This window comes from Narcine bancroftii, chromosome 1 (assembly GCF_036971445.1).
Source record: "Narcine bancroftii isolate sNarBan1 chromosome 1, sNarBan1.hap1, whole genome shotgun sequence".
Classification (NCBI taxonomy): Eukaryota; Metazoa; Chordata; class Chondrichthyes; order Torpediniformes; family Narcinidae; genus Narcine; species Narcine bancroftii.
The window spans coordinates 388,768,765-388,790,325 of NC_091469.1; the positions used below are offsets into that span (position 1 = coordinate 388,768,765).

Sequence of the window (21,561 nt, forward strand, 5' to 3'; positions counted from 1 at the left end):
ACATATGCAGGACAAGTCTTTCATCAATACAAATAAAAAAAATAGATAACTTTGTTCTGTATATATGGGAATATATACACCATTCTCACCACCCATAGGAAGAATCTGTTCCTCAACCTGGTGGTACTGGCTCTAATACTTCTCTGTCTCTTCCCCAATGGAAGCAGGCGAAAGATGTGTGCAGGGTGGAAGGTATCCTCAATGATTTTGCACACTTTGTTCAGACAACAATCCCATTAGATCATGTCGATGGGAGGCAGGGAAACTCCCGTGATCCTCTCTGCTACCCTTATGGTCCAGTGGATTGACTTCCAATCCATTCTCTGCAGCAACCATGCCATGATGCAACATGCCAGGACGCTCTTGATAGAACTCCTATAAAAGGTTGATATAATGGTGGCTAGTAGCCTTGCCCGCTTTATTCTTCTCAGGAAGGGCAGTTACTGTTGCACCTTCCTGGTAAGTGAGGAGATGCTGAGTGTCCATGATAGGTCACTAATTAAGTGAACTCCAAGGAACTTGGTGCTCATTATGTGGATACACTTGTCATATTTATTTACTGTGATCCAAGATGTTACAAGACCCTATATAGTTCTCATTATTTGGATATCTAATGCACATGTGTTAAAATGTAATTTTCAAATATAAGTGTTGCAATCATATCAGGGTTAAAATTGGAAACAGGAATAGAATTGGATAACCTATAAGCTACTCACTATATGAAGCTGTGGGCTTTCATTTTAGTTGTCATTGGCCTGCATATCCTGTTATGTTTCTGTGTGTTGCATTATAGAATCCAATCTTTTTTATTAATTCACAGGATATGGATGTTGCTTGCAAAATTTCATTTTATTGCTGACGATAATTGATCTGAAATAACTGGTTTGCTGGGTCATTTCAGTGGTTCACAATTTGCCAGTCATGTTATAGACAAGTCATATGTACACGTAGGTGAGAACAGACAAGGAATCAGATAACCTTCCTCAATGAACACAAACAAAATGGATGTGTTTGATGAAGTACAGGCTTACAATTATCATGACTGCTAATTGCTTTATCCCCAATTTATTTAATCACTTGAAATAAAATAAACCTGATGCCATGATGGAATTAAAACGTGTGTTTTCAAGATCGATAGTTCATATCTCTGGTACTGGTCCAGTAACAGCCACAGGCATTATATATTTAAACATGCCATTCAAAAATGTATTTATTGCTTTTAGGTCCTTTGTGTAGTACATTTATTTCTAGAAATGCCAAGACATAACGAGTGGCATCTAACCACGTGCATTGCAGAGCAGGACATCAGACTACTAATTTCAATTATGCATTGAATCCCCAAGAATGGTTGATTGATTATGAGGGAGTGCTAGAGGAAAAGAGATGTAGGGAAAGATGGGGGGGGGGGAGGGGGAGGTGGGGTAGTAGGGTGTCTGTGCTGATGGAAGCCAGAGATGTTGATGTTAATACCATCTGGTTTCTCCTTTCCCCTACCTCTCTCTCTTCCTTTTACTCTCCACCTCCTTTCACAGAGCCAAAATCAAACACCCCTTCCCCCATTCAATTCTCACCATTCCTCTCTCCTGTTCTCCTATCATATCCAATTAACACCTTGTGTCTGTTGGTCTGTTCTCCTCCCCCTCCCATTCTTCACCTTTCACCAGTCTTTCATGCCCGTCTTTTTTTCAAAATTCATACCTTGAGGAAGGGCTTAGGCCTGAAATGTCGGTTGTATACAGTGCCCTCCATAATGTTTGGGACAAAGACACTCTTTTCCTTGATTTTCCCCTGTTGTGCTCCACAGTTTTAAATTTGTAATCAAATAATTAAAATGTCTTGAAAGTGCACATTCCAGATTTTAACAAAGTGTATGTATATACATTTTGATTTGACCATGTAGAAATGACAGAACTTTTTTATACATAGTCTCCTCATTTCAGGGCATCAAAATGTATGGGTCACAGCAATGGTACATATATTAAAATAGTCATGTTGAGTACTTTGTTGCATATCCCTTGCATGCAATGATTGCTTGAGATCTGTGATTTACAGACATCATCAGGTGCTGAGTATCTTCTCTAGTGATGCTCTGCCAGGCCTCTAATGCAGCCATCTTCAGCTCATGTTTGTTTCTGGCACTTTAACTCTTTAGTTTTCTCTGCCGCATATGGAAAGCATGCTCAATTGGATTTGGATTGGTCGACCAACATAGCCATTCAAGAATTTTCCAGTTTTTAGCTTTGTAAAGACTCCTCTGTATCTTCAGCAGTATGTTTGGAATTGTTGCCTTGCTGTAGGATAAATTTGGAGCTTTAGCTTGAACTTGAGCAGATAAGATGTATCTATACACCTTGGAATTAATTTTGCTACTGCCATCAGCAGGTACATCATGCAATGAAGATAAGTACGTCAGTGACTGTGGCAGCCATACATGCCCAAGCCATAACACTCTCACCACGATGTCTCACAGGGCCTATTCCTGTACAGTATCATTTGATGGTCTGCTCCTTTTTTTAATTTCCAATATCTGATGGTCAGACCAATATTTGGTTCTCAATCAATGACATCCAATTATACATCTTATAACTTTATTAAACTAACTTAATTTCTTTTACCCTTTGCAATTCAGTGACCCAAAATTAGGTTGTAAATTATATTTGAGTTTCCCCTCTCACCATTCCTTCTTGTCATTACGAAGTTGATTTATTTGATGGTGATTCATACACCACACCACATGATACTCAAAAATTGACTATATTAATTCAATAAATGAATTCCATCACTATTTTAATCATTAATATTTCTGATTCTGTAAATGTTCATAGTTTGATGACCCTGAGCTATTTCTCTGGCAGTCTGCCTTCCTGATCCAGTTCCATTTTTATTCATTAATGTTACCTCTTTTGTCTAGAGTAGGCCTTGAATTTTAATTCCAAAGGTTATAAACTTAATTCATAATTGCTGAGTTTCTTATCTTTTAATTACAACCAATTCCCAGGTAATGCTGAACTTCAAGAAATTTGTCCATTAATCAGAGTCAGAATTAAAATTTATTGTCATGAACAAGTCATGAAATTTGGTGCTTTGTGGCTGAATCATAGTGCAAACATTCTTATTATGAACCATCTTACAAAAATAATAGTGCACAAAAAAGTAAGGCAGTGTCTTTTGTTCATTGATTATTCAGGAATCTAATGGGAGTGGGGAAGAAGCTGTCCTGGTGCCGCAGAGTGCTTGTCTTTAGGCTCCTGTGCCTTTTTTCCTGACGGTAGCACATTGAAGAGGGCATGGACTGGTTAGTGGGGGTCTTTGATTGTAGAGGCTGCTTTTTTAAGACACCACCTCATGTATATGCCTCAATGGAGTGAGATCAAGATGTCACAGGTCAAGATAACAATCCTCTGGAGTTTATTCTTGTCCTGAGATTTGATGCCTCCATACCAGACAGCGATACAATCAGCCAGTATGTTCTCTGTGGTACACGTGTAAAAGTTTTTGAGAGTCTTTGGTGATGTACTGAACCTACTCAAGCATCTCACAAAGTATATCCACTGGTGGGCCTTCTTTGTGATTGCATCAACATGGAAGCTCCAGGACAGATCTTCAGAGATGTTGGCACCCAGGAATTTGATTCTTAACCCTCTCCACTACTGAGCCCTTGCGGAGGACGGGGATATGTTTGCCTGCCTCCCTCCTGAAGTCCACAATCATCTTAGTTTTGCTAACATGGAGCACAAGGTTTTTGTTGTGACACCACTCGAAGAGCTAATCTCTCCCCTTCCTGTACACTCTTTCATTGCCGTTTGTGATTCTGTCGACAACTGTGATGTCATAGCCAAACTTATAGCCATGGAATTGTGCCTGGCCACAATGTTCTATATAACGAGTAGAGCAGTGGGCTAGGTATGCATCCTTGGGATGTGCCTGTGTTGATTATCATTGACGATGAAATGTTGCTTCCAATTCGTACTTTTTCCAATGAAAAAGTCAAGGATCCAGTTGCAGAGTTGGGTACAGAGGCCTAGAGTTTTTAGCTTCTTGACCGGAATAATGGCATTGAAGGCTGAGCTGTAATCGATGAAAAGCAGCCTTAAGTGTGAGTTTCCATTTTTGAGGAGTCTTGGAGCTAAGTGGAAACCCAGCAATATTGTATCTGCTGTGGAGCGATTGTGATAATAGACAAATTGAAATGGGTCCAGACCTTTGCTTAGGTAGGTATTAATTCTGGCCAAGAGCAGCCTCTCAAAGCATTTCGACACAGTAGTAGTTAGTGCAACTAGGTGATAGTTGTTGAGGCAAATCACACTAGTCTAGTTGGGCACCGAGATAATTGATGCCCTTAGAAGCTGATGGGGACGTCTGACTGCAGCAATGAGAGGTTGAAAATGTCCGTGAACACTTCGGCTAGTTGGTTGGCACACATTTTCAGTGCCCTGCCAAGTACGCCTTGTGAGGGTTCACCCTCTTGAATGATGTTCTAAGGTCCTCAGCCTTTTCAGAGATTCTAGTAGGCACTGTTTGGTTTTTCTTCTCAAAGCAGATATAGAAGGTGTTCAGCTCATTGGGAAATGAAGCATCTCAGCTATCTATGGTGTTTAGGACAGGAAGGATATATATTTATAGTTTTCACAGATCAAGAAACAATATTGTAAATTTTATTCCAACAAATGTCAAAAAGATCATTAACAGCAATAAATAAAAATCAACTGTCCAGTAGCAAAATCCATGGTACAGTGAATTCATGATATCTTGCATAATACCTTTTGTTGTACAATTAATATCTTTTTTATTCACAGGAAGTCATGCTGAAATTGGTCGACTGATTTTATTTTATTGCTGCTTTTATTTGGGAGATTGTCAAATTTTTTAATAGCTAATTATTTGATCTTCCTTTTTGGCCTTGCCATGATGAAATCCAGGATAAATATTCAGTCATTCTCCATCAAGTTATATTCTGAAATGTACATGTCCACATGGTAGCTAATTATCTTGTTAACATTTAGCTAATCAATTGCAGGCATATCTACATTAAACAAATTAGAAAGTATCTATTTAATTCTGTCTAATTTACATAGAACCATAGAACATTACAGCACAGAAAACAAGCCCTTCTAGTATTTGCTGAACTATTATTCTGATCTTACCTCTCCAATTTTTTCTTAAATGTTAAAATTAAGCTCACATTCAAAACTTCAGCTGGCAGCTTGTTCCACACTGCCATCACTCTCCGTGTGAAGAAGTTTACCCTCTGTTGCCCCTAAACTCATGTCCTCTGGTTTGTATCTCACCTACCCTCAGTGGAAAATGCCTATTCACATTCACTCTGTTGATACCTCTCATAATTTTGTATACCTCTATCAAATCTCCGGTTATTCTTCTACGCTTCAGGGAATAAAGTCCTAACCTGATTAACCTTTCCCTGTAACTCAGTTCCTGAAGTCCGGGCAACATCCTAATAAATCTTCTCTGCACTTATTCAATTTTATTGATATTTTTCCTGTAGTTAGGTGACCAAATCTACACACAATACTCCAAATTTGCCTTCACCAATGTTCTATACAACTTTACCATAACATCCCAACTCTTAAACTCAATAGAGTAATTTGACTTATGAAGGTCAATATGCAAAAAGCTTTCTTTAGAACCCAATCTACCTGTAATACCACTTCCAGGGAATTATGTATCCGTATTCCCAGATCCCTCTGTTCTACTGCACTCCTCAGTTCCCTACCATTCACCGTGTATGTCCATTCTTGGTTTGTCCTTCCAAATTGCAACAGCTCATGCTTGTCTGCATTAAATTCTTCCATCTGCCATTTTTCAGCCCATTTTTACAGCTGGTCCAGATTGCTCTGCAAGTTTTGAAAAATCTTTCTCACTGTCCACAATGCCTGCAATCTTTGTGTTGTCTGCAAACTTGCAATCTAATTTTCTACTTCATCGTCCAGATCATTGATATAGGTCACAAACAACAATGATCCCCGAGGCTCACCATTAGCCACAGGCTTCCAGTCTGAGAAACAATCATCCACCATCACTCTCTGGCTTCTCCCGTATAGCCAATGTCAAATCAAGTTTACTCCCTCACCATGAATACCAAGAATCTGAAGCTTGCTGACTAATCTCCTGTGTGGAACCTTGTCAAAGGCAGACAATTAAGAGAAAAGCTATCATGCAAAAATTTAAATGTTGAGAAATATTCATTTTAATTTTAAATGGCTCCTCATTCAGGGAAAATATTTCTTTATAGTTGGCATGAATGCATCTTGCATCTTCGTTTTTTTTACACACAGCCTTTCTGTACAGTATTCTGGAAATAGCATTTATTTTGGCTTTCTTTGCAAGAAAATCCCTCATTACTGAAGTGCAGTACTGGAAAAATGATTACATGTGCTTGGGAAAGGTTGAGTGGGGGAGAGAAGATCAGGAAGTTTTTGCTTTTTAAGCTACAATTTTAACTCTTTCAGGCAAAAATAATCATGCAGTTGGTAGGATGTGATGTTTAAAATGTTCTCCATTTCGAAAGATACCAATGAGCAATTATACCAAAGCCTTTTAATCATTAGACTGTTTACTGCAAGGGATTTTTCTTTCCTCCAAAGCAAATGATGTATCAATGGAGTGAAAATCTTCCACTTTCAGTATTGGTACAGCCTTGGAGAGTTGAACAACTGATTGATGTCAGATAATCTCTTCAGTGCTGAAATGAATGTTTAAAAACTGGCACAATCCATGAGAGAAGAGATTACAAAAATATAGTGTGCATATAAAAGTCATAATTGCAGACTTCAGGAGCTTATGTAGTCACAAACACTCTATCAGGAAATCTAAAACACCCAATTGGAAATTCAACAAGCAGGTGAGATATATAGATTGTGCAAACTTATTATTGTTTGGTGGAAAGCCTCACTGGTGGTGTGGCATAACCATTTGTACTAAAGGCTTTTCTCTGAAAGAAGGGCCAAAAATCTTGAGATGAGTGTCCAACATGAGGATGCCCAAGTGGTAAAATTCTAAGCTTCAGGAGTAATTGGTAACAATGAGAGCCTTGTGGCAGGTGCATATCTCTGACGGCAGGCAAACCAGCACTGCGTGTTACGGTCGCTGCAGCAAAGCTGCCACGTCAAGATGGCACCGCCGGGTTCGCCTTTTCTGCCAGCCGGGTAGGGTCTGCATACGTGCGGTGCAACATCATGACGTGGTTTCTGGCACAAGGGTAGGCTTATCTGTAACCTTATAAAGCGCTGGAGTGCAAAAGAGCCTTGTTCTTTTCTGACTCTATTTAGATGCCACTAAAGCCTCATGAATTAGCAATGATGCAGAGTCAGATCTGATAATGGGAGTGAGATGGCAGCAGTAATGATACAGTGAACCAGATTAAACAATTCAAGCCAACTTTCAGGGGGTTTGGCAGAATACCCAGTTTTGTAATAAATCACTGATGATGCACTGCTCAACAATTAAAACTAAAACTGAGTTCAAAGCCATTCATTTTAATTATGACTTGGGGGGGTCTGTATACTATGTTATCAAAAGTACTGCATTTACAAATCGATTTTTGGCATCTGTGCACTTGTTTAGAGTTGGTGTTAGAGTTGAAGAATGAGCAATAAATTAAACTGCCAACAATATACGAAAGTTCAGTGATTGATTTGCATTGTATCACTCTATTCAAACTCAACTAAAGGAGGGAGCTGCAGCACATCTACCCATATAGTCTAACTGCTGATGTTTCAAGCTGTCATCGATGTGACCCATGTGTTATCCCAGTTATCCCATCAAGATCTCAAAGATAAATGAGCTTATCTTTAATTCTGATTTGATGTGACCAATCATGGAGCATTTGGAGGGCAGCAATGATTACTGTCAGAATCAAGCAGATTGTCAATTTATTTGAAATGAGTTGGAACCTCTGTTAAAAGGCTGTCAACCCAACTTGTTATGCACTTTCTATTATCCTAAACAGCTAACATTGTTTCAAGCTTTTCAAAACAAAAATACTTGCTATAACAAACCTTTGCCATCTAAAGACAGAGATTGCTATCGCTGTCTCATTTCAACTCCCGATCAAGAAGTGGATCAAAGGTTTAATATCAATAATATTGGTAATTTTTATAGCTATTGATCTATTTAAAAGGATTAATTCAGTACATATTCAATCCAATTAATTCTTTGCCTGGGCTGACCACGTTAAGAACAGTGTTAGATGAATCTGTGCAATAATTTAATCAGTGATCATTGTTATATATTGTAAATATTTTAAATTAATGACTCACCAAATCGTCTGCAGATAATTTCCTAATGAAACATCGTGACTTTGGAAAGTTGTATTGCAGTCCATACAGTTCTCTTTTTGATTTTCATGTAATAACTAACCTTTTATAGTAAATTACTTTTAAAATGCTGAATTAATGAGAGCTTCAAAGTGAAGTTCAAATAAACGATGAAATGTTTGACTTCAAAGGCATGTTGTTGAGCATTTCCCCACATCTTCTAAAAAATGGATTATGTGTTTGGCAGTCACAAGCACATAAATGGATTCTAAAGTTCACAAATGCTTCAAATTGTGTTTCTTTCACCCAGTAATAAAAGTTTTAGATACAAGTTTGCAGCTGGACTGGAAATTCTGGGAACCTTTTGTGCTTCAGCTTTTATCTCCTTGTCATCACTCATCATTATTTAACTGGTTTCCCAGATTGATATGTCTGCTTGCATTGTTCTATTGTAAGTGCATTATATTTGCTTGTTTGTGTTTTTCTTGTAAATATAGTTCAACATCTACCATGACTCTCTATTAGCAATGAACTTACGCATGGACTGCTGAAGTGCAAAGGGTTTGGAAAATTGGAGATGAATTTGAATTGGCCTACATGAGTAGTGTACTCAGGAACATTAAATAGAGTGAAACACACTTTGTTTTAATTGATAAGACTCATTTTCGTTTTAAAAAGCTGTTATTTGATCAAACCTGACAGGACTCAGGTTATGACAAAAGATGGGTGAGAGTATACATTTTGAAAGAAGCTTGACTTTGCTAAGGATCTAGGCAAATATCTAGCACAAAACAAAATGGTAGTAGTGGTGTAGAAATGGAGCAAGGAGCTTCTTGCTAATTATAGGATGGCTGAAAGACATTAAAAAGTCAGGGAAAGTTCGAATTGCATTTAACAAGTAACTTTGAGCCAGTTCATCAATGCCCGACTTTAACAGGGATGTGCAATCGATGCACTAGACCCCTGATAACGCAGGAAGAAACATGTTTTATTGGTATGTTGTTGAGGAGATTGTTATAGATAGAGAATTTGGGTTAAAAAGGGTTTAAGTTAAAATGTGATGATTAGTCATAAAAGGGGGCTAACCACTAGAGTTTAGCTGGAAAATGTTACAACAGACTTGCAACAGATTTAACTACAGAGAGACATGCAGGAGCCAAAGATTGATAAAGAGTGAAAAACAGGATTTGGTGTGAGCAGAGGTCATGAATGATCGTGGTGTGCGTGACTAACAGTAATCAGGATGATTCTGCAAAAACTAACCAATTAAAGCAGTGTAGTGGAGATGCCGAAGGACAAGCAAATTGTATAAAAAACAATGCACTGTATGTATCGGGGCTTGACTTGGCAAGAAGCCGGTTGAGTCCAACTCTGCAGACTTGTGAATAAAGCTTGTCGTGTCACCGATCTTAAAGAGACTCATTTGTGAGAATTTGTGTTTCTGACAGAGATCAATCAAATTGTCCATGTAGTAGCTTTACAAGTTCTCTATTTTTTAAACTTCTAAATTGCAGTTTAAAAATATACACTGTACACCTTTATGACAAATTAAATCAGTGATGCAGTTTACCAAAAGAAAATGACTTCCTTGTGCAATCAAAGAATTGCTATGAACTGTAAGGTGACAAGACAATGAAGACATATTCTTTACGAAGATTTACTTGGCCAAATAGCAGATAATTTGAAGGTAAACAGGGAGAATGCAAATGCTGGAAAACTGGGAAAATGGCAGTGAGAATGCTGAATGACTAAAGAAACTGCTCACACTAACCACCTGAGACAGTCATATGTCCAAAACAATATTTATTTGTATTGATGAAATAATTGTCCTGCATATGTATTGTTTGTATGTGTCTTTATGTATTATTGTGTTGTCTGCATGTTTTCCACCGAGGACCAGAGAACACTGTGTCATCAGGTTGTACTTGTATAATCAAATGACAATAAACTTGACTTGAGAAACACAAAATGCTGAAGGATCTCAACGGGTCAGGCACCATCCACGGAAGGCAATAAAATCATGGATGCTGCCTGACGAGGTCCTCCAACTTTGAGTGTTTTTTAAGTTGATCATTTGAGTTTTTTTAAGTCAAAACTAGTATGATCTCTGTTCTTGTCTTGAATATTCTAGTTCCCCAGCTCTCTTTTTAATAATAATTTTTTGACTTTAGTTGTTCTAAAAATGACAGAAGGCACCCATCCTGTGACTGTTGTTAGAACAATTGCAAAACTACCTGTCTTCTCCAACAGATATTCTGGCAAATGCACCCTAGATAAATTCAATGTTGATTTTTCTGCAAGCTTGCTTTTCTTCATGAAGATTTTGCTTTCCAGGGGTTGTAATACAATCCACATTTTTAAAAGACAATTACTTGAGAATGTCTAAACAATTTCTTTGGGTGAGTAGATTTGATTCCAATCCCCTGTATAACATTCCATTTTGGGCTTCAACTTATGTTCTTTTATCTTTGAATTGTTTGCCATTTGGTTTCTTGTGGATTATTTTTTACATTTCTTCTCTGCCATGTTTAAGGTGAAATGTGCTCCAAAGATTTTTGGATTATTGGCCTCCCTTTCAGGGAAAGTGGAGCCTGTACCCACAGGATGGTTTACATTTAAACTGGATGAGGACTAATATCCTGATGGGAAGGCGTGCTACTGCTCCAGGGGGTTTAAGCTAGAGTCACGGGATTGGGAATTAGAGTGGCAGAGCAGATGGTGGAGTAGCTTTGGAAATTTATTTTGTTAAGTCTGCAGACAAAGGCAGAAATGAAAAAAGGTTGAGCATAGCGGAAATGATGTTCTATTGCATCTAGATCTATACAAGGTATGTTGCATGAAAGCTCGATAAGCTCCACGTCCTAATCCATGCTGCAGGCTCAGACTGATCTGCTCATGCTAACCATTCAAGACTCTCATATTTGTGAAAAAATATAAATTTATTTGTATTAATGAAATACTTGTCCTGCATATGTAATGTTTGTCTGTATGTGTGCTTTGTCTGGTTTTGTGTCTGCATGCTTTGCTCCGAGGACAGGAGAATGCTGTTTCATTGGATTGTACTTGTGCAATCAGATGACAACAAACTTGACTTTGTAGCTATGAGTGAGACCTAATTGCAGGAGGGGCTGGACTGGCAGCTAAATGTTCTGAGGTGCCATTCTTTTGAATGTGATAGGGAAGGTGAAAGAGGGGAGGGGTGGCATTGCTAGCCAGAGAAAATATCATGACAGTGCTCAGATGTGACAGGCTGGAGGCAACATGGATGGAACTGAGGAATGAGAAAGGTATGACCGTATTAATGGGATTATGTTATAGACCTCCCAATAGTCACCAGAAATTTGAGAAGCAAATTTGTAAAGAGATGGCAAAGAGTTGCAAGAAACAAGTTTGTAATAGTAGGTGATTTTTTAACTTGACATATTGACTGGGACTCCCATAGGCAAAAGAGTTGGATGAGCTAGAATTTGTAAAATGTGTTCAGGAAAATTTCTTTCATCAATATATACATATAGGTCCCAACTAGAGAGAGTGCAATACTGAATCTCCTATTAGGGAACAAATCAGGGCAGGTGACATAAGTGTATATAAGGGTATATTTTTGGTCCAATGATCACAATACCATTAGTTTCAATAAGCCTTCTGCCCTGAGGTTAGGTGAGACATAGGTTAAGGATGAAAGTTTGAGGGGAACTTTTTCACTCGGATGGTGATGAGAATATGGAACAAGCTGCCAGCGATGGTGACGGATGTGCTTCCAATATCAACATTAAAGAGAAATTTGTTTGTAACATGGATAGTTTGGGTGTATTTTGTAGCATCTGCTATGGCAATGCTACGGAATCAAGTGCATGCATACGATGTGAGGGTAAATCAGTAACTGATTTTATTGTTTGAATTTCTCATGCTGCACACAGGGAAACATCCACTTCCAGTGAAGTCTGGTCCTTGGCCAGCTGACGTTGAGCCTCCCTGAGGTGATGGCGATTGAGCGTCTGGATAATATGTCGGCCACCAAGTTGGACTTGCCTGCAACATGGCGGATGTCTGTTGTGTACACTGAAATATAGGAGAGGTGATGCTGTTGTCTCGCTGACCATGGGTCTGAGACCTTGTTGAATGTGTAGGTCTGTGGTGGTGAAAGGCCTTCCTTCTAATGTGTACCAGAAGTGTCATATTGCCAGATACATGGACAACACCTTGCGGTCAAAAGCACTGTATTTGAGCTCTGGTGTCCAGAGATGTTTTCTGAAGGTGGCTAGGGAGCGCCATTGCTCGTTGACCCATTGCTCCAACACCATGTCCAATGCTCTGTTGAAAGGGCCGGGGGGGGAGGTAGAATCTGGGTAGTCCAGAGATGTGGCCCACGCTAGTGCTGCTTTCGTGATGTGGAATGCTTCTGTGGTTTCCAGAGTCCACTGGAGCGTCTTGTTGCTAGCTTGATGAGGTCGAACAGGGGCTGCATGAGGGTGGCCACTCCCAGGAAGAAGCAATGATAAAAGTTCACCATCCCCAGGAACTCCTGCAGGCCTTTGATTGTGCTTGGCTTGGGGAAGTTTTGGGTGGCTTCTACCTTATCTGGTAGCAGTTTGGCTCCCTCTTGGGTGATACAGTGTCCCAGGAAATTGATTGTTTCTAGGCTGAACTGTCATGGCCAGATTCACAGTGAGTCCGAACTGCTACAACCTGTCGAAAGGCAAGTCATGTGCATCCTGTGTGTGCTGGTGTTGGGGCTGGCAATGAGGATGTCGTCCAGGTAGATGAAGATGAATTCAAGGTCACTTCCAACAATATCCATAAGTCACTGAAAATCTGGGCTGCATCCTTTAGTCTGAACAGCATCTGAAGGAAATCGAAAAGGCTGAAGGGTGTGATGATGGCCGTTTTAGGGACATCGCCGGGGTGCACTGGAATCTGGTGGTAACCCTTGATGAGGTCCACCTTGGAAAAGATCTGGGAGCCCTGGAGCTTCGTGGCAAAGTCTTGGACGTGTGGGATAGGTACTTATCTGGGACTGTAGGATTGTTTAGTCACCTGTAGTCGCTGCTCAGGTTCTAGCTACTGGAGCTCCTCTGGATCATGTGCAAGGGGGAGGCCCAGGGGCTGATTGAACATTGGATGATCCCCAGCTCCTCCATGGCGTCAAACTCAGTCATGGCTTGCTGGAGTTTGTCTTTTGGGAGGTGCTGAGCCCGTGCATGCACTGGAGGCCTGGTGGTCTCGATGTGGTGCTTTACGCCATCTATCATCATGGAAATTGGCACCGTATGGCTGGGTACTTGGCCAGTAGGCAGGCATACTTGTTTCGGTCCAACATGTGGATGTCCAATGGCAAAAAAGGATGTTGCCGCAGAGTAAGGGAGTATGACTGGAATGTGGTAGCATCCACCAAACAGCATCTGGTCATGACCACCAAAGGTTCATGCGCCTGGAGGAAATCTGCTCCGAGTAAGATCTGTCTCACAGCTGCGATTGTGCAATTCCACTGGAAAACCGTGTCTACGGCATGGATTGTGACCAATCAGATGCTGTAACTCAGGATGGAGGAGCTGCTGGTTGCTTATAAAGAAAGGCCCTTTGGGGTTGTGTTTGGTTTCCAAATATGTGGGTGGGACAAGGCTGATCTCTGCACCCATGTCAACTAGGAAGTCCCTCTTGTCTGCTGGTTCCTGAGGTAGGGTAGGCCTTTTCTGAGCATCTACTGCCAAGGCCACCATCGGCGGCCGGCCTGCCTGTTTCCTGTCACCATGTTTGATTTGACGGTAGGGTAGGAGCAAGGGGGGTGTACCGCCGGGCGTTTCTGTCCCATCTGCGGTGGAAGAAGCAGTATTCACCATTTGTCTGGGTGCTTGTTGCACTGTGGTTGGGCTGCGGCTGCTGCTGGGGGGGGGGCCCCGGTGGAGGTGATGAAGCGGTGACACTGACGGCGTAGATGGGCTGCACATGGATTGAGCTCTGTTGCGGGGTATGGAAAGGTCTGTCTGCTTTCTTGGCTACTGAGGTGAATGTCTGCCACTGTGGTGAATGTCTGCCAAGCTGCCTGTCTCCCCTCTGGCGAGCCTTGCTGTACTAACATTGGCTGTGCATTATCTCTACTGTTAAGGACACTCCCCTTGGATATAACTGTATACACTGTATATGCATCTATTGTCTTTCATTATTGTACCATGAGTTTCTGCTAATAAAAGCCATGATTATTGTTTGACCACATTGTCTTTGTCTACTTCATCAACTGGCACTTTAGCTACTAGGTGTGGGGCATTGAAACCCATGTTGGAAACTGCCAAGGAAATGTGTAACCGGCCGCTTTGAGAGGAACAGGGCCTTGAAAAGGAAACAGTTCATTTGTCTGTCTACTAAGGCCACCATTTTGTGCATGAGCTCAGAGGGGTTCCTATTGCCCAGGTCTTGAATATTTAGGATGTGAATGGCACACTTGTGCCAGCTGAGTGCCACAGAATCGAAGAGGAAATGCCAGAATTGCTTGTACTTGTGCTCCATGTGCAGCATCCAGGGTGCTAACAACGGACCAGAACTTGGTGTCCTCTGAGACAATGCCTCTGATGTGGAACTGTAACCCGGCCAATTGCAGCCAATTCCTGGGCTGGTTTGCCCATAATGGTGGGGGGGGGGGGGGGCGAATGCACACCCACTACGTTGGTCACAGCCGTAATGGTAGCTGCATACTGTATTCTGTCGTGTTCGAGGTGGGTTCCAAAAACGTTGGAACTGTTGGGGGGGTCATTACTGTAGTGGTTGCTACGGCAATGCCATGGAATGAAGCGACGTCCACACAGTGTGAGGGTGAACCAGTAACTGACTTTATTGTTTGAATTTCTTGAACTGCACGCAGGGAAACACCCGCTTCCGGTGACGAGTGCGCCGGCTTCCAGAAGTGATGTCAGTGTGTTGTGACACCACTCCCTGACTGGTGGTGAGCCACCCGGAAATGGTGATGTCCCTTGGGCAACACCTGCCGTTAACCGCAAGCTTCCCCGCAACATTTTGAGTTGGACGGCTTGGATGGCGATTTGGCCTGTTTAACCACGCGGTCTTTTGGTCTGCTACACCTTCAATTAAAATAGGCATAAAAATGGTTTGGCATGGACTAGATAGCCCAAAGAGCCAGCTTTTCCTCTCTTGTGTTCCATGGTTCTATGTTATCTGGTTATTTGCACATTGTATTTCCACAAGCTTGGAAGTCATGAAAATATTTCTTGTTGAAGGTCTTAAAAGCCAGAAATAAGCTGAGAGTAATTGTTCTTAACATTTGAATGAACGTTTTAGTCACTTTGTCATCACTGAGAATCAAGTGTCTGTTTACTCTTGGAATTCCAGAGTTGAGATGATCCTGACTGCTGTTGACACCTGAGCTGCACTTGAGGCAGTGTGGATCAATAGACATTAAAGGAAACCACTCCAGTGGTTGGGACTATATCTTGGACAAAGGAAGATGGTTGTGTCAGGGGTTACCATCCCGGCCTCAGGCTGTCATTGCACAAGTCCCTCTGGTAAAGGTCCCAGGCCTATTCAATTTCAACTGCCTCATCGATGATCTTCTTTCATGATGAAATTCAAAGTGGGTTGTTCACTGACTGCTGCGCAATGTTCAGTTCCATTTGCCATCCCTTGGGAAATGAAGCAGCCCATGCCTTCGTGAGGCAAGTCCGAGACAACAATTCAAATGGCAGGCCACTTTTGCACCAATGAAGTGCCAATGCTGAGGAGAAAGGCCAGCAAATGATTCATCTTTTGCCACCTTAAAGACTTTACACCAACCACATGGAACAAGTTAAACGAATGATTAAATATTTTTCACTTACTCTTACAACGTTTGATGCTGTCCAAGGCAAAGCAGCCAGTTTGACTGACACCCCTTCCACCACCCTGATCATTCAGTTTCTCTCCATACCAGCACAGAGTGCTGCGGTGTGAACCATTTGCAAACTGAATTGCAGTTACTTACGTAGTCTACTCGGACAGCACCACATAAACCCACAATCTCCATCACACTGAAGAGCAAGGGCAATAGGCACATGAGAAAAGCACAAATTGTGCCGTTCCTAAATATCCTTCCATGAGTTAGAAATATATCACCAGTATTTTATCATCTGTCCCCACCACCAGTCCTGTTCTCTAACACTTTCCCCTGTTACTAAAGGAGGTGCAACACCAATCACTTTGCCTTGCCACTCACTAGGATCCAGGCTCCTAACAGCCCTGCCAGGTGAAGCAGAGGTTCACCTGTACCTCTTCAAACCCCGTCTGCTGCTTGTGGTGGTCTTGATGTGGCCTCCTCTACATTAGTGAGACTAGACACCAAGGGATACCATAATGGTTAATGCATTGCTGTTACAGCACCAGTGACACGGGTTTGAATCCGGAGCTATCTGTGAGGAATTTCTACATTCTCCTCTTGTCTGCGTAGATTTCCTCCAGGCACTCCAATTTCATCTCACCCTTCAAAATATATGGGGGTTCAGGTAAATTGGATGGAATTGAGCAGCACGGACTCGTGGGCTGGAAGGGTCTGTTAGAGTGTGGTGTGTCTAAATTTATATATAAAATTTAGGTAAAGGTGGTGAGGAACACCTGCACTTTGTTGCAAGGGTCATCTCAAATTTCTAGTTCTGTGTCACTTTAACTCCCCTTTCTGTTTCAGTGGTGCTGATACCATTCTTGTTTGTCATCTATATCAATGATCTGGATGATAATGTGGGAAATTAGATCAGCAAGTTGGCTGATGACACAAAGATTGGAGGTGTTGTGGATAGCCTTGCAGAGGGATTTGGACCCAGGAAAAAAGGGCTGAAAAATGGCAGATGGAATCTAATGCTGACAAATGTGAGGAGTTGCATTTTGAAAAGACAAACCAAGAGAGGACGTCCACATTAAATGTTAGGGCACTGAGAAGTGCGGTAGGACAGAGGGATCTGGGAGTACAGATACACAATTCCCTGAAAGTGGCATCACAGGTAGATAGGGTTGTAAAGATATCTTTTAGCTTATTGGCCTTCATAAATAAAAGTATTGAGCATAGGAGTTGGGATGTTATGGTAAAGTTCTACAAGACATTGATGAGGCTAAATTTTGAGTATTGTGTGCAGTTTTGGTCACCTAATTACAGGAAGGATATCAATAAGATTGAAAGAGTGCAGAAAAGATTTACTAGAATGTAGCTTGGACTTCAGGAACTGAGTTTCAGGGAAAGGTTAAATAGATTAGGACTTTATTCCCTAGAACGTAGAAGAATGAGGGGAGATTTGATAGAGGTATTTAAAATTATGAGGGGGAGAGACAGAGTAAATGTAGATAGGCTTTTTTCACTGAGGGTAGGTGAGATGCAAACCAGAGGGCATGGGTTAAGGGTGAAAGAGGAAATGTTTAGGGGAACATAGTGGTGGGAGTGTGGAACAAGCTGCCAGCTGAAGTGGTGAATACGGGCTCAATTTTAACATTAAAAAGAATTTGGACAGGCATGAGGATGGGACAGATATGGAGGGCTATGGACTGGGTGCAGGTCAGTGGAAACGGGCTGAAAAATAGTTTGGCGCAGACTAGAAGGGCCAAAGAGCCGGTTTCTGTGTGCAATGTTCTCTGGTTGTAAGGTTCTATATTTTTCCATTGCTATAGACTGGCCCAACACAAGTTGAGAGAACATCTCTCATTATCCCACTGGGGACCTTCCAACCTGATAGTATGAAAATTGAATTTTGCATTTTCAACACTGTCACACACTCCTGCCTCCTTTTGATCATTCCTCACCTTGCGTGGTTTCTTCTGGCTCCACCTAGCTTCCATCTTACCCCTCCTGTGTAGTGCTATAAATTGGTTGCCTTTGTTATTCCTTCTCACCATTGATCTAAGGTATTCACCTGAAGCGTAAACTTGCAGCACAGATGCTGCTTGATCTGCTGAACTTCCTGTGCTCTGAAGTTCCTTAGGGCAATATCCTCAGCCCACCTACGTGATAAACAGAAAATGACTCTGCCTAATAACAATTCTTGTATCTTGACCATGATTACTCCATACAACTCAAAGATTTGTAACATTAGTTATATGGTTAAGTTCAGTCTCACAGCATCCAAAGCTCATTACTTGTATTCCGATATTACCCGATGTGGATGAATCTGTCGAGGGTGCGACTTGATAGGAAGATGGAGTAGATGCATCATTATCAGGTTGCTCCTCAGCCTCTTACACTCCAAAGAAGAACAAAAAAACAGATTATCCCACCAGTCCACACGACATACTCTCTGAAATAGACAACATCTTGGTAAACCTCTTCTGTATATTTTTCAAAGCCTTCACATCCTTCCTGTAATGAGTCGACCAGAATTAGACACAGTATTCCAAATGCAGCTGACCCAAAGTTTTTATATCTGCAACATAAATTTCCTCCCCAATGAAGGCAAGCATACCATAATCCTCCTTTACCACTTTCAAAGTGCTATGGACCTGAACCCCTGACTCCTCTGCACACCAATCCTTGAGAAACCTGCCATTAACTGTATACTTTCTCCTTTCAAAGTCCAACACTTGGTACTTGTCTGGATTAAACCCATTCTGCCATTTCTCTGTCATATCTGCAACTGATCTCTATCATTTAATCACCCTCTGTACTTTCCACAGTTCCACCAATTTTCACATTATCCATCAACATAACAGACCACGTACTTTTACATCCAAGTCCTTTCCATGTATTGTGCTGATAGAAATGCATCATTCAGGCAAGAGACTATTCCGTCACACACCTGGATGGTGGAAAGGCTTCAGCTCATTGCAAGATATCTGGATACAGTTTTTACTGTTCCAGTTAGGTTTCTGGATCTCACCAATTGTAAGAGCATTTTTATATCAAAGACATGTGATTGGACTTGAGTTGAAAATTAAAAATATTGCACATGCTGGAAATCTGAGCATGTTGGGCAGCCTTCGGGATAAGAGAAGCAGTTAATCTGTGAGGTTCAGGTTCCTTCATCAGAAGGGTTCTCATGGTTTTATGTCTTGGTTCCTGGAACAAGGCCGTTCCACTTGACTTTCTGAATGCAGCAATGAAAGGTTTAGGAAATGAAACCTTAGGTAGCAAGTGCAACCATCAGGCACCTCAGAAAAATCTTGAGTAATTGATTCTGACCTGTTTATCAGAGTTTTAAAAAGATCAGGATTAAGATCAGCTATATTAAGAAATAAATGATCAATGAATTGATCAATGTGGTGTGACAGATTATTGATGTTTTTTGGAGATAAATTGGCTCAGTATTTTTTTAGTGTAGGTCACATACAAACACTTTAAAATAGATCTTATTTAAAATACTGGAGCACTGCTAATGCTAGACATATCGGCCCCATAGCCTTTGCAAAACTTTGGAGAGTGCCCAGGAGACTTCATTTATGGATTGTTGTTTTCAAAAAGCAATAGATGAAAGAACTTGTTGGAGTCACAGACTACCAGGATTGGAACTTGCTGTTCTAAGAGGGTCATATGGATTTTCAAGCAGAGAGAGTAAAACAGGCTTTCTCCCACAGAGAGAGATTAATCTGAAATTTTACAGCAGCTGGGACTGGAACAGGACAAGCTTGCAAACTTGAGAAAAAGCCGATTTGGAACTTTGAATAAATGGGGAGGTGGGGTGAGGGAGGGAGGGAAGGGAGGGGGGAAAAAGGGGAGAAAATGACACTATATATACTCAAGAGAAAAATGTCTATGTATTTTAGTCATAATGGTTCATAGTGTGAAAAAAAAAATAAAAAGCCCATTTGGAAGATGGGTTGTGAGTGCTAAGTTCAGCCTGGTCAAAGCCTTTGTGATTCTTGCAAGAGGAGAGGACTGGCTGTCTAATGTTTCACTTGAAATAAGAGAAACAAAAAGGAACTCTGTGGTGATGTGAAAGAAAGAGGTTATCATCTGGAGAAGCCTGAAGGGGCAAGTTTCTTCAGCAAGACACTGAAGTGGCTGATTAAAAAGGAATCATTTGTGGGTGTCCAATGAACAAAAAAATCTCTCTCTGAAAACTGACAAGAACCTTCCTGAGTGGTAACCATTTATCTTTCAAGCACCAAAGCCTGGTGAACTATATAAATGTTAAATTCTGTGCACAGTATAAGAAGTGCCTGCAACCAGTGAACTTGGAGGAATGAGAAGTAAGATTGGACTGTGAACCAAAGAATTTTTTCTGAACTTACACACACACATTACATACACATGCACTTAGAATTAGAAGGGGAATAAGTTAGGTTAGTTAAGTCAATAGTGATAAGTTAAAGGGTGATTCTGTTTTCATGTTTAAAGTTAATTAAAAGCAACATTTGTTTAAGTAACCATTTGTCTTGGTAAGTATCTATTGCTGTTGGGTTTTGGGGTCCTCTGGGCTCATAACTGTGGTAAGAATATGCTTTCTCTGCAAAAACACCACTATTTCAAAATTCTGTTTGCCTCAGTTTCATTTAATCCTTCATCACATTCAGTGTTGAAAGAAGTTTTAAAATCTTCCTTTGAGACATCAAAAAATACCAAATTTCTAAGCTTCTTATGTCCAATACTCATGTTTGGCCTGTTGAATGTTTCTACCATATGTTGTTTATAGCTAAAATTGTATGTTTGGATTATAGTCACATATCTGATCAAGTATATTCAGAAAATCTGGCACTCTTGGCAAAGAATGTAATATTTTCTTTCCTTGATTAGCACAACTAATGGATGTCTGAAAAAATTACAGTATAATTACTCGTTTACTTCCACATTTTGACAATGAGTTCATGAATTATGACCATTTTGACTCTACTTTTCAAGACTGAAAGATGAAATATGGGTATTAAATATAGGTATTGAAATAAAAAATAAAAGTTTTCTGAATGGTGCTGATCTCCACATCATAACCATTTATTAGAGTGAAATAAGTAATATTTAAAAGAAGAGGGGAAGGGAATTACAGTATTTTTTTTTCATGTGATCATTCCTATCTGGTTCATTTCATGTTTTGAACAGGTACCTTTGTACATACCAGCCTTTTCCCAGTTACCAATTTTCCATATCTGTATTTTGCATTACCAACATCTGAAGCATTCTGTTTTATGTGCTTCCAATGCTTGTGCGAGCTGCTAATTTAGAAGCTGGTCCACCAATCCTTCCAGTTCCAGTAACCTGGAAAATTGTAAATGCTTAGAATAGTAAACAGCCAGTTTAGCGGATTCAAGGTAATTGTATTTCTAAACTTTTGAAATATTATTTCAGAAGAGAGATATACCAGGAACTAACTAAATGAAAAGTAGACAAAGCAATATTTAC

At 40.6% G+C, this 21,561-nt stretch overlaps 1 protein-coding gene across 4 annotated transcripts in view; it reads left to right on the plus strand.

Moving 5' to 3' along the window:
- The window catches only part of gabbr2 (gamma-aminobutyric acid (GABA) B receptor, 2), an 811,906-nt gene that overhangs the window by 455,480 nt on the left and 334,865 nt on the right, over positions 1 to 21,561 (plus strand). The window lies entirely within an intron of this gene.